Source organism: Bactrocera oleae, chromosome X (genome assembly GCF_042242935.1).
Source record: "Bactrocera oleae isolate idBacOlea1 chromosome X, idBacOlea1, whole genome shotgun sequence".
NCBI lineage: Eukaryota > Metazoa > Arthropoda > Insecta > Diptera > Tephritidae > Bactrocera > Bactrocera oleae.
Window position 1 is genome coordinate 33,485,897 of NC_091541.1, and position 14,498 is coordinate 33,500,394.

General features: G+C 43.9%; 2 long non-coding RNA genes across 2 annotated transcripts; one reads left to right on the plus strand and one right to left on the minus strand.

Annotated features, from left to right (window-relative positions):
- Positions 1-277: 277 nt before the first annotated feature.
- LOC118680924 (uncharacterized) lies at positions 278-2,484 on the minus strand. Its single transcript, XR_011397285.1, has 4 exons — positions 2,266-2,484; positions 1,603-1,851; positions 1,077-1,543; positions 278-427 (listed from the first exon to the last, which is right to left on the minus strand). It is a non-coding gene; the product is annotated as an uncharacterized lncRNA (long non-coding RNA).
- LOC106624969 (uncharacterized) lies at positions 325-1,095 on the plus strand. Its single transcript, XR_011397286.1, has 2 exons — positions 325-438; positions 507-1,095. It is a non-coding gene; the product is annotated as an uncharacterized lncRNA (long non-coding RNA).
- Positions 2,485-14,498: the final 12,014 nt, after the last annotated feature.

Genomic DNA, 14,498 nt, shown 5'->3' on the forward strand with positions numbered 1-14,498 from the left:
ATTTGGGTTGCATTTATTTATATGCTTATATATAATACATACTTACTTTACAGATTTATCAGGCGTGTTTCGAACAACAGCAAATCGTTTTGTCGCCCTGTTCTGGAAATCGGATTCGTAACAATTTTATCTTTTCGAATTCAGCAAGTTAAACGATAGCGATTTAAATCAACGGTTTTTTCAAGTAACATTTATTTCTTTGTAAGTATATAATAAAATAAATTTAAAGTAAACGAAATGTATATGTGAATGTTATTCTTTAAACTTTTAACTCAAGACAAGAAATAATCCATATTGAATTTATGGAAACGTATTCCGATTTAGCATGCAATTTTTCTAAACGAGATAGAGTGGCAGTAGAAGAAACATGGAAGGAGCTAGCCACGTTGCTGAATGCAGAAGGACCACACCAGAAAAACTGATGAAACTATAAAAAATGTAAGTGGTATTTAATCGATTATTAAAATAAATGAATTTTAAACTGTATTTCTTCTTTTATTATTAAGATATGGTTTGACTGGATTCGCAAAAAGGTTGCGCGTAACAATTTAGAAGCAAGAGCGATTGGCGGTGGACCCTTCAACAAGCATATATTAACGAATAGCGAAGAATGTGTTGCAAGGATCTGTGGAATTTTCGCGACCGTTGAGGGCATTTCAAATTCTCGAAGTTTTGGGGCAGTAACAAGTTTCTGTATTAGCGAATCAGAGGAAGAACCTCTACAAACAAGCAGGGAAACCGTGGTTACCCTACGAGCCGCAAAACGACTACGAGTTTCCGAAAATCGGGACTCCCTCCTAACGTACATGACACACAATCAAATGGTATGGGAAAAATTTCCATAACCTTTACTGATTTAGTGAGTGCCAGCAACAATTGATGCAATATTAAGAAGAAGCGAATAATATTCAACGGCTTTGCCGGACAGTTGAAAAACAAAATAATTTATTAGCAGAACAAAATCGCCTAAAATCTCAAAGTTTAGAGGAACAGTAAAGGCATCACCTTAGAAAACACGAAAAAGTTAAAATAAAAATGAAAATGCTAGAGAATGAATTAACATAATAAATACGCACCATTTAACTACACATACAATTTATTTGTATTTTATTTAAATTTTTGCGTTTTATATTATAATAGCAAATTTCTTGCATAGTCCTAAATTTTGACCAATATTATTTGAACTATTACTTTCCTCATTTTCAGCTATTTCCTCGTCAATTGAATCGATTTCTAACCCAATTTCTGGTTCAATATCGTCTATTTTATAACGTGTTCATTTTCGATTCGACCTTGATGATATCGTTCATTGCTTTGTCAAACTGTCACAAAGAAATCAGCTGTTTCGAACTGAAATTCTAAATCAAATGAAGTCGAACGAATTGTAGAACACAGTTGTTCGAGAACATGCCTGTTTATCTCATTAACGATTGAATAAAGACACATTTGGGTGTTAAATTCCGTTTATTACGTTTTTTAAATCCTCTTTTTTTCAATAAACTCAATACTTATGAAATTTTGTGTTTTATTCTTATATTTTGCCCTATAAAAATAAAGATAAATTAAATCGTAATAATAATATAAATTAATTTCTTAACTTACATTTCATATATATCAGCGATTATCCTCTTGCTCCGTTTCTGATAACAAAACCGATAAAATTTCTGTTTTGAACGTCAAACCAATAAAAGCTGAATTAATTACACCTGCTACCCTACAACCCGGCAGTAACCAATTCACTACTACACTTGTAAAGTTTCAGGTCTTACACTACTGCCACATCTAACTTTTCGTTGTTAAATGAATAAATATAGATAGTTTCGAAAAACTGAAAAACACGCTTTTGAAGCACTTCAAGAAAAAAAGATTCAGATTAAATAATTCCTTATTCCTAAGAAATATTGACTGAAAAATACTTGAATTATTATGAGAAAAGCCTTATAAAATAATTCCTTATTTAAACTGCAAGAAGTATTGACTGAAAAATACTTGAATTATTATGAGAAAAGTATGGTATGCTCGACATACGAAAAATAAGGCACAAACCCTCCCACGCTTATCTCACAATAATATGCTTTTAATTTTTAGTTTTTTAGTATATTAAACTATACTAATTATTTAGCCGTACGTGGTTTTATCACTTTATTTAAGGATGCGTTGAAGTAAATTTGTTATTCAAATTTTAGCCACATAGTTTTGTAGTCATTGTACGATTTCGCTTATTTTCGCAGTAAGTGATAGGAATGACTAGGTAACACTACATACCAAATTAGGTTGAAACTAGCTCGATAGGTCCTGAGATATAGGATTTCACCTAAAGTTTGGTGACGCCACGACCATTTCCAATTTTTACAACTCCTCCTATAAAGCTCTTTCCTAATACTATGTTCGCACCGACACAAAATTCGCGTTTTCATAGACAAAAGAGGTTTTCACGCGAAAACTTGTGTTTTCATCCATACAAAATCTTTCAAACGAAAACACAGTTTTCGCTGAAAACCCCTTGAAAACTTACATTCCACTCATTATAATCGGTGCCTGCTCTAGTTTAATCGATATTATTAGAAGACAGATTCTGCCAGCCCTAAATGTCAGTTGACAATTTGTTTACATTCTATAATTGGCCTAAACGTACCCTACAAGAAACTGCTGATGGGTTCACCAATACACTCACATTTGATATGTCAGTACTGTTAATTTACATTTGCATTTTGATATTCAGAACTATCCACTGATTGGAGAAAGATGTACGCAGAGCTATTGAGAGGAGGAGATGGCATCAAGTGAAAATTTATATATATATTTTCATATTTTATTTTATTTTTTGTTGCATTCCATTTTATATTTAAGTATATCATTATAACTAATTGTGATTAAAAGTTTGAAATTTATTAAAGAAATAAAAATTATATTATCTACTGCGCAAAAGAATTTTTCACTTCTGATAGCGTTTCAGTCATAACTGACAATTTTCAGCAAAAAGAAAACAAGGCTCTTAAGAAAATGATAGAAACTTGGTTCTGCGCACTGACAACATTTTTTCAGCTATGACTGTCATATTACCCATCAGATGACGTCACTGTTCTTGTAGGGTACATAACACATGTAAACAAATAGATGTGTGAACTGTCAATGAAAACTCATCGAAAACACACAATGTCGGTCAGAACGAGTTTGGTTCCACAATCCACAAATTGTGTTTTCAAGTGGATTTCAATTCGGTGCGAACATAGTATAACATCTTGTTTGTGAAATTCACTGTTATTGCGCATTTAGTTAGTGAGTTATCGCACTGTTAATAGTTTTTAACATAACCGGTATATAGGAAGTGGGCGGGGTTATTATCTGATTTTACCCATTTTCACAGCGTATGAAAAAGGCTTCCTCTCAGCAAATTTGGTTGAGTTAGCTTCAGTGGTTTGGAAGATATGCACATTAAACCATTAATGGGACGAGACTATTTAAAAAAAAAAATTCAGCGAATAGGTGTCCTTTATTACCGTGATCCCATGTACCAAAATACAGTTCGGTATCTTAATTTAGTGCTTAGTTATGGCCTTTTATAGGTTTTCTTTTAATGGCGTTTTGTGGGTGTAGCAGTAGTCTGATTACGTTCTGTGAGAACTAAATGTCCAGAGGGAATTTAGCCCACACAACACATGAAGACGCACCCTGTTAAATAAAATCAACGGCACGAGTATTGGGCTGCAACGGGAAAATCACGCCACTTTTAGCAACACACGCCATCCTAAAGCAACATGTTGCGACACAACAGTTACATCACGCCACTTCTAGCAACACACGCCATCCTAAGGCAACATGTTGCCACACAACAGTTAAATCACGCCACGCAAGCGGCACAGCGAGTATTGGTCTGCAACGGGAAAATCACGCCACTTCTAGCAACACACGCCATCCTAAGCATCATGTTGCGAACGGGCGAGCAAGCAACACACGGCTTGGTGGAAAGCAAGCAGGCCGATCAGCAGTCATTCAGGATCGGACTGCGAAGGCGAGCACAACGTTGGCCGGATGATCGACTCAGGACCGTGAAGACGAGCACAACGATTGGCGGGCTTGAAGGATAGGGCTGCGAAGGCGAGCACAACGGAGCTGAAACACGGAAGGTAAGTCACCCCGGGACGCACGCTGGCAGGGTAGTATACGCGATAGTATACCAATTATCCAACGGGAGCGCGGAAAGGTAAGTGACGTTTCGTGCGGTAAGAAGTGAATGTCTCGCAGTGAGTCGATCCTCTGGCAGGCATTTCACTCCTTAACGTGGGAAGGCCCGAAGTCACGCGTGAAGTGGGTAGTGAGTCGATCCTCTGACCTGCTCCACGTTTGGCATCGCGGCCGCTGTCACTGCCCTCCGTAATTCCGCGTGATAGTGACGCGCTAACGAGTTTCGAGAACCCCTACCCTGTCAGAACGCCAGCAACGGGTGACGCTCCTTAAACGCAGTTCCAGAAAGCGTGAAGGAAACTGTCGGAACGCCAGCAACGGGCGGCGCTTCTGAAACGCAGTTCCAGAGAGTGTGAAGGAAACTGTCGGAACGCCAGCAACGGGCGGCGCTTCTGAAACGCAGTTCCAGAGAAGTGTGAAGGACACTGTCGGAATGCCAGCAACGGGCGGCGCTCCTAAAACGCAGTTCCAGAGAGTGTGAAGGAAACTGTCGGAACGCCAGCAACGGGCGGCGCTTCTGAAACGTAGTTCCAGAGAGTGTGAAGGAAACTGTCGGAACGCCAGCAACGGGCGGCGCTTCTGAAACGTAGTTCCAGAGAAGTGTGAAGGAAACTGTCGGAACGCCAGCAACGGGCGGCGCTCCTTGAACGCAGTTCCAGAGATTATAATAATAATATATAATAAAGTACGTGTGGTAGTGTGCACTTCTAAATAAAAGCGATTTGCAAAGAGCCCCATAGTTTACAAATTTATATTGTAACGAACCCTGGACACGGCGAGTATACCTCAGCAAATCAGAAGAAGCAGGGGCAACAAAAAGCTTCGTTACAATTGGCGCCCGAGCAGGGACTCGGTAAATCGTATAACATCAGGAAAATGACAGATCTTATGTGGTTGGACAACGTATCTAAGGAGCAACTAATCTCCTTCGCAGAGAATTTGGGCGTTGACCACATAGGCACCACGCGGGAAATTCGGAAGCGCATAACTGCACTGGCAGCCAAGGCGCACGAGGACTCCGAAATACAAGAGAAATTGTTAAAAATGGAAGCTGCATACAAAGGAAATGACTTCGCTTCACGAGACGAAGGCGATCAGAAGACACCACTTCCACCAGATCAAGGCAGAGGAACTGCGGACATTTTCGCAGAATCATCACGACGACTACCGCCACCAATAAGCATGCCGAATAGCGGCATGTCGATGCAACGGAGCCAGATGCTTACATTCGCACCTATCATCGACCAGGTGAGGAAGTGGTCCGTAAAGTACGACGGCGGGAGAGACCCATTAGCGTTCATCGAACGATTGGAAGAGCTTTCCGAAGTATACGTAATAGACACAGACCTTCTTCCAAGAACCATGCCCGAGTTACTGTGCGGTACCGCTCTCCAATGGTATCGCAACAACAACGAACATTGGAGGAGTTGGAGTACCTTCAAAAGGGATTTTTTGCGATTCTTCTTACCAGCACGCTACTTCGAACGCCTCGAAGACGACATGCGGCAACGAAGACAACACGTGCGAGAAAAGTACAAAGACTACGTCCTCGCTATGCAGAACCTAATGAGACACGCTGGATATAATCAGGAGCAGCGGTTGGAAAGGATCTTCCGAAACAGCCACACCGATTACCTACTCTACATTCGGCGTCGAGATTTCGAGACACTAGCCGAACTTATCACGCTTGCAGAAGAATACGAGAGCATCCATGAAGGACATCGGAGAACTGTAGAGACGGCACGCCGCGAGATGACGAGACACATCATAGGTGACCACGAGGTAAGAAATACATCACGGCCAGACCATCCACCCGTCCAGTCCGCATCAGCACGTTCGCAACAGCAGCACACGGTTTCTCAACACGATACTACGGTAAACGCGCATCACCAACAACCATCCACGAACCCAACCTTTATGCCTGGAAACACATGCAGGAGATGTGGCCAGGAAGGACACTACGCTAGGAGGTGCCGTAATCCCAGAAAGATATTTTGCTGGGAGTGTGGTCGAGCGGATGTGCTAACCAAAGAATGCTGCGGCCAACGACAGGGAAACGGCCGAGGGTTCCGCCAAGAGAAAGGCGCGGCGGACCCACAGAACTCAGCGCCGACACGCCAACAATTATGCATCAGGAACGCGGCCGGTTGTACGCCTTAATCAAGCTTGGCGGAGAACCGGCGGAAGCCGTCATCGACACCGGCGCCTCAAAAAGTTTCGTATCGTCACGACTTGCAGAACGTATGGACACGACCGGGAGTGGTAAGAAGGTTACCGTAGCCATGCAAATACAAATGGCCGACGGTACCACCAGCAAGATTTACGACGCCGTTGAAACCAACATCCAACTCGGACAGTCATCACTCCAAGCAGTGTTGCATGTTATGCCCGGTGCGATTGATGACGTCATACTCGGGTTAGATACACTGGGGAGTATGGGAGCTAAGATATCCTGCGGAGGTCATCAGGTAGTGCTGACAGCACCAGATGCGCAGCATACAGCGGCCTTCTACACCATGCCACCAGAAAAGGTAGGCAACGCAACGGCAACTACACCAAAGAGCCGACTACAAAAATCCAGTAGAACGAAGTGCAACAAAAGACGTAAACTAAAGCGCAGGAGGATTAATAGAGTCGAGCCTAGATCGACCATCAACGAGAGAAACGAAGCGGCCCGCATACGCGACTTCTTAGCAGAAGAGCTTCAAAAATTTGAAACCATGAGTGGAGTGACGACAGTGGCGGAGCATAAAATCACTATGACCGACAACCGCCCCATCAAGCAACGATATTTCCCACGAAATCCAGCGATGCAAGCGGTTATCAACAATGAAATCGATGAGCTGCTATCGAAGGGATGCATCGAGCCGTCTCACAGCCCACACAGCGCGCCGATTGTATTGGCCCGGAAGAAAAACGGTAAGTGGCGTCTATGCGTGGATTATCGGCAACTCAACGCCCGATCAGTACCCGACGCATACCCCTTACCTAGAATACAACACATATTGGACAAGTTACGACGAGCAAGGTATATTAGTAGTCTGGACCTCAAGAACGGCTACTGGCAGATACCTTTGGAGCAAGGCAGCCGCACATACACAGCCTTCACCGTTCCTGGGCGTGGCCTATTCCAATGGCGCGTCATGCCATTTGGCTTACACTCGGCACCTGCGACGTTCCAGAGGGTCCTCGACCAGGTCATAGGCCCAGAGATGGAACCACACGCCTTTGCCTACCTCGACGACATAATCGTGATAGGCTCTACATTCGAGGAACATATACAGAATCTACGCAAGGTACTGCAGAGACTACAGCAGGCCAACCTTCGTATCAACCCTGAGAAATGCGAGTTTTTTAAGAAGGAACTTCGGTATTTAGGTCACGTGATCAGTGACAAAGGCATCCACACCGACCCCGAGAAAGTAGCAGCAATCCAGGAGCTAAAGCCGCCAACTAACGTAAAAGAAGTACGCCAATATCTTGGGATAGCCTCCTGGTATCGCCGCTTTGTACCCGACTTCGCGACGATGAGCCAGCCGCTCACCGCTTTATTAAAGAAAGGGAGACACTGGAGATGGGGAGCTGAACAACAAGAAGCGTTTGAAAGCATCAAGTGTAAGCTAACGGAGGCTCCGGTTCTCGCATGTCCGGATTTCAGCCAGACATTTACCTTGCAGACGGACGCTAGCAACATTGGCCTTGGTGCAGTGCTAACACAGAAACTAGAAGGAGGTGAACGCGTAATAGCTTACGCTAGCCGCAAACTGGATAAGACGGAGACCAACTATTCGGCAACCGAAAAGGAGTGCCTCGCCATAGTCTGGGGTATCCGGAAAATGAGACCCTACCTAGAGGGATATAAATTCAAGGTGATAACGGATCACATGTCACTGAAGTGGCTGAATTCCATACAAAGTCCTTCTGGTCGTATAGCACGATGGGCTTTAGAATTACAGCAACATACTTTCGACATCGAGTATCGCAAAGGGAAACTCAACTTAGTAGCGGACGCACTGTCTCGTCAACCGCTAGAGACCATACGACAAGCGACGACGGTGGCGCCACAATGCAACTGGTTGCGAAAACGAGCAGAGGAAGTACGCGCGAACCCCGAGAAGTACGCGGACTACATGGAAAAGGATGGCCAACTCTGTCGCCACATTCCGTGTCGATCCCAGGATGAAGAGGCTGTACCCTGGAAGCTATGTGTGCCTAAACCCCTCCGCTTAAGAGTCCTGCAAGAGAACCACGATATACCTAGCGCCGGACATATGGGTATACGCCGGACAGTAGCCCGGGTGGCTAGCCGATATTACTGGCCAGGGATGTTTCGCGACATTAGCCGTTACGTACGCCAGTGTGAGTCTTGCCAGAAATACAAGGAAGGTCAGCAGAAACCAGCAGGAAAGATGCTTTCACAGGTGGCACAAGAACCGTTTGCCACAGTTTGCACTGACTTCATTGGACCCTTACCGCGATCCACGCATGGAAATACTATGTTACTAGTATTCTTCGACCGCTTCAGCAAGTGGGTAGAATTAGTACCCATGAGGCGCGCTACAGCAGAAGGACTTCGTCGCGCATTTAGAGAACGAATCCTCGCAAGATTTGGCGTCCCGAAGATTCTTATTTCGGACAACGGCGTGCAATTTACTAGTACGCTGTGGCAACACTACCTTAAGGAATTAGGGGTACGCCAGCAATTCACCGCACCCTACACCCCTCAAGAGAATCCCACGGAGCGAGCCAATCGGACAATTAAGCGAATTATTGCACAACTCAGTAAGGCCCGACACCAGCGATGGGATGATTTTCTCCCAGAGATCAAGCTCGCAGTGAATTCCAGCATTTCGGCATCCACGGGATATAGCCCAGCATTCCTCGTACAAGGACGAGAGCCGCGACTGCCAAAGGCACTCTTCGACGAAGTTAATATCGGCACCGGCATGACATCCACGACAGCTGAGGAAAAGTCCAATAGGATGCAGGAGGCCTTCAAAATTGTTCGACAAAATATGGAGAAGGCGGCAACGGATCAAGCCCGGCATTATAACCTGAGACGCAGAAAATGGACCCCCGTGATCGGAGAACTAGTTCTCGCGAAAGAGCATCACCTCTCTAAAGCCACTGAGGGCTTCGCCGCAAAGTTAGCCCCGAAGTATGATGGGCCTTATCAAATTCTCAGGTATGCCTCACCAGTGATCGTAGAACTTCTAAAAGTTGACGGCGGAAAGGAGAAAACGGTGAACATCAGCGAATTGAAACCGTACCACATGGCTGTAACCGTTTAAAAAAAAAAAAAACAAAAAAAAAAAAAATAATAATAATAAAAAAATTAAATAATAATAGAAAATATTTGAAGGAGTAAATTTGGTGACCAATCGAGACAGTTCATTCATTCAACCGCGAGCTGTCAGCAAGGCAAGACGTACCGGACACTTTTAAAGAAAGTAAATTTAAAATAAAGAAAATATGAATAACGACGAGAAGTGGCAGAACAGTTTGAAGCGGTTCCGTGAACGGATGGAGGAGGAGAAGGTGAAGCTCCCCAGGACACAGGCACTGGAAGCAGCCAGCACCACAGGTACTAGAAGTGCTTGCTCAGCGCGTGCAGACGCTATGCACGCGGCGTCGCGACACCTAAAGCTGATACATGTGACAGCGACATTCGAGGCCAACGCTAACACCGCCAACGTATCCAAGGCCGTCAACACCACTACACACAGCTAACACACCACAAACCCACTACAAGTGAAATGGATGCACGAACAACACAAGCCGCCATGAGACGCACTATCGCGGCCCACGTAGCCACAACGCCATGCATCGTCGGCCGAGTAGTTGTTCAGGAAATAGATGAACCAAATCAAGAAGAAGTCCACGGGAGTCCGACGAGTGGAAGAACACCAAGCGACAGCAGCAAGGCTAGTAGCGATACGTCTAGCTCAGATGATGCCACGGTACCGCGACAACCACCAGTGATCGAACTCTCCTCGGACCAGGAGAATACCGAACCTGAGAGGGATAGGGTGGAACTGACCTTCCCACCGGGACAAGGTGGAGTCTCCCTGTACCGAGCGGACTTACTCTCCCTAGAAGATGGATCCTGGCTAACGGACACCGTGATCGACGCCTGGGCAAAGTACCTGGAGACCGAATTTGGACCGAAAGGCACGATACTCAGCCCCTTTGTTGTCTGGCAGTTGAACCAACCAGGGGGACGAGAGGAAAATTTCCGCCGCATTCACCGCTGGATCCGAAACATAGACATCTTCGGACAGCGTGTAGTCCTAGCACCACACAACGTCGCTCATCACTGGTATGTGCTCGCCCTATCGAATCGCGAGCTTACGCACCACATGACCGACACAGTGTGTTGTCAACCACACCAGTTATGGACGGCAGATTCCTGGACGAGGGGTAAGGTCACCCATGCAACCACGGCCTGGCGCGAATTCCTCCAGTGGGAATATAAGGAGAGGTACGGCCAGGAAAAACTCGATTTCCGGGAACTCCTGTTAGAGGTGCCACAACAGGGAAAATACGGACGATTGCGGCATTTACGTGCTGGAGACAATGGAACGAGTCATGCGCTATATAGGACAAGGTGAAGGAGCGCCCGGATGCATCTCCGAGCCTTTCACAGCGGAGATGGCAGCGAAGAAGCGGGCTCACATGTTAGCTACCTTCAGACATCATCAAGACGCAAAGACGACCAATGACGCAGAGGTAACAAGCACACCAACTTTAGCACCACCACCCGCGGAACAGCTTCCCCCAGAAGGTATAAAAGTACCCATCAACGACGCACTCGGAACAGGACTTGAGGCCTTCCCAGAAATCGCCGAAACTAGTTTATAAGTCTATGGAATTGAAAAAAAAAAATAATTGTATTAGAACGTGAAGATTATACAAGAATTAAAAGCAAGTTAAAGCAGAAAAAAAAAAAAAAAAAAAAAAAGGGAGAAAAAAAAAAACACGGCTTGGTGGAAAGCAAGCAGGCCGATCAGCAGTCATTCAGGATCGGACTGCGAAGGCGAGCACAACGTTGGCCGGATGATCGACTCAGGACCGTGAAGACGAGCACAACGATTGGCGGGCTTGAAGGATAGGGCTGCGAAGGCGAGCACAACGGAGCTGAAACACGGAAGGTAAGTCACCCCGGGACGCACGCTGGCAGGGTAGTATACGCGATAGTATACCAATTATCCAACGGGAGCGCGGAAAGGTAAGTGACGTTTCGTGCGGTAAGAAGTGAATGTCTCGCAGTGAGTCGATCCTCTGGCAGGCATTTCACTCCTTAACGTGGGAAGGCCCGAAGTCACGCGTGAAGTGGGTAGTGAGTCGATCCTCTGACCTGCTCCACGTTTGGCATCGCGGCCGCTGTCACTGCCCTCCGTAATTCCGCGTGATAGTGACGCGCTAACGAGTTTCGAGAACCACTACCCTGTCAGAACGCCAGCAACGGGTGACGCTCCTTAAACGCAGTTCCAGAAAGCGTGAAGGAAACTGTCGGAACGCCAGCAACGGGCGGCGCTTCTGAAACGCAGTTCCAGAGAAGTGTGAAGGACACTGTCGGAATGCCAGCAACGGGCGGCGCTCCTAAAACGCAGTTCCAGAGAGTGTGAAGGAAACTGTCGGAACGCCAGCAACGGGCGGCGCTTCTGAAACGTAGTTCCAGAGAGTGTGAAGGAAACTGTCGGAACGCCAGCAACGGGCGGCGCTTCTGAAACGTAGTTCCAGAGAAGTGTGAAGGAAACTGTCGGAACGCCAGCAACGGGCGGCGCTCCTTGAACGCAGTTCCAGAGATTATAATAATAATATATAATAAAGTACGTGTGGTAGTGTGCACTTCTAAATAAAAGCGATTTGCAAAGAGCCCCATAGTTTACAAATTTATATTGTAACGAACCCTGGACACGGCGAGTATACCTCAGCAAATCAGAAGAAGCAGGGGCAACAAAAAGCTTCGTTACAGTTCATCTACAATAATGTCCTCTCTTGGGTGCCAAGACACATATGTAGCAAGTTTCATCAAAATGGGTGCGTTCGAGATGGCAATCACGACAGCAGTGTTGCAAATTTGTCAAAGTACACTTGCAACAGCATCACGTTCTAGTTAAGTTTTTGTTTGTTGCTGTACTGCTGTAATTATTACGTAGGTCAAACGCACCAGATATCTCAATTTATACTCAAATTAACGCTTGCACAGAAAAAGTTACAAACATACAAACAATACATACAACATATAAAGCGTTATAAAAATAGTAGTGAGAGTACATTTATTACGATTAAATATTATTCTGTAATGGACGTTTAATAAATGGAGGTGGAGAGGATGGTATATTAAAACAACTAACTTTTGGACTTCCAATACTTAATAAAATGAATTATAGTATTAGCTCTCAATTAATAAAGGTTTTTTTTGTTAGCATTTTCAATTGAAAATTAATACCATGAAGCATGGCATCACAAAAGATTTTATCACATACATTCCTATTTCGCGTTTTCTTTAATATTCATTGTTTTCCAATTTTTGTTAGTGATCTTCAGCAGCAGTCAGAGATGAGTTTGGAACTCTTTATCTCTGCCACCACTTCTATATCATCAGAGATAAAGAGATGCCCAACTCATCTCTCACTGGAAATGAGAGCGCAATTGCTAAACGTCAAAACCTCCTGAACTCAAGCAACTGTCAAAGTTCAGGAGGTCTGACGTTTAGCAATTGGAAAAAGAGGGACGACCAGAGTCAACGCAGATAAACGACCATCTGGAACACACGAAAGGACATTTAATGCTCCAACAGTAGACGAAGTTGCCATCCTGATTTTTGGTGAACAATTGGAAAAAAGGGATATTGTGCTTACATGTCGCGATACTGGGCAACTGCAACAAATATCTGAAACTCATAGATCATATGACACATTACAATACCCGCTGATGTTTTGGCAAGGAGATGATGGATATTAAAATGAAAAATCCATTGAATGGTGAGTATCAGTATCATAATTTATTTCATTTATTTGTGAAAGACACTGATTTTAAATAATGCTTATTCAAAAAATGGTTAATGTCTGTATTGTTTGCCTTTAAAATTTGCCTTTGAAATGGTTAATTATAAAATTTTTATTTTCAGGTGAAGAAACTACAAAGAAAGTTAGCTCAATGAATTATTACGCATATCGTTTGATGATTCGTCAAAATGCTGACAACTATTTGCTGCGGTTTCGTCGATTGTTTCAGCAGTATTGCGTTGACATGTATGTAAAAATAGAAACGGAACGTTTAACATTCATTAGGTTGAACCAAGCCAAACTGCGTTCTGAGGAGTACATCCATTTACGTGATGCAGTTAGTACTGAAGGAAATGCAGCTAATATTGGTCGATTAACTATTCTGCCGGCGACATACATTGGTAGTCCACGTCAAATGCATGAATATGCACAAGATGCAATGACATATGTTCGTCATTACGGTCGACCCGATCTCTTTATTACTTTTACCTGTAATCCAAAATGGATAGAAATTATACAATTGCTGCTTCCCGGACAAACAACAAGTGATAGACACGACATCACAGCACGTATATTCAGGCAAAAAATTCGGTCCCTGATGAACTTTATTGTTAAACAACGCGTCTTTGGAGATATTCGATGCCGGATGTATTCAACCGAATGGCAAAAGCGAGGCCTGCCGCACGCACACATTCTTATTTGGTTAGTGGAAAGAATTCAGCCTGACCAAATAGATGATATCATATGTGCCGAGATTCCTGATTATGAAGTCGATCCAGACCACTGTTCATGAAATTATAAGTATGTTATGGTATTATAATTGTACGATTATCACAAATTACTATTTTGATTAGGTTTTTTAAGCGCACTTCGATTATAAAAATTTAAATCGACACGATTTTCCAACGTTTCTTTTTCTATTTTCCATACATACATCATGCACTTTTAACACCAAGTACATGTTGCACTCATTGCTTTTAAGGTAGGCAATCAGAGATAAAGAGATGCCCAACTCATATCTCACTGGAAATGAGAGCGCAATTGCTAAACGTCAAACCTACTGAACTCAGCTAACTGTCAAAGTTCAATGGGTTTTGACGTTTAGCAATTGGAAAAGAGGGACGGCCAGATTGAAATCCTACAGAAAAATATGTAAACAGAGAGATTTGTTGCTGCTGTTAAAGATCACTAACAAAAATTGGAAAACAATGAAAGTGAAAAAAAACGCGAAATTGAAATGTATGTGATGAAATCTTTTGTGATGCCAAGCTTAGTAGTATTAATTTTCAATTGAAAATT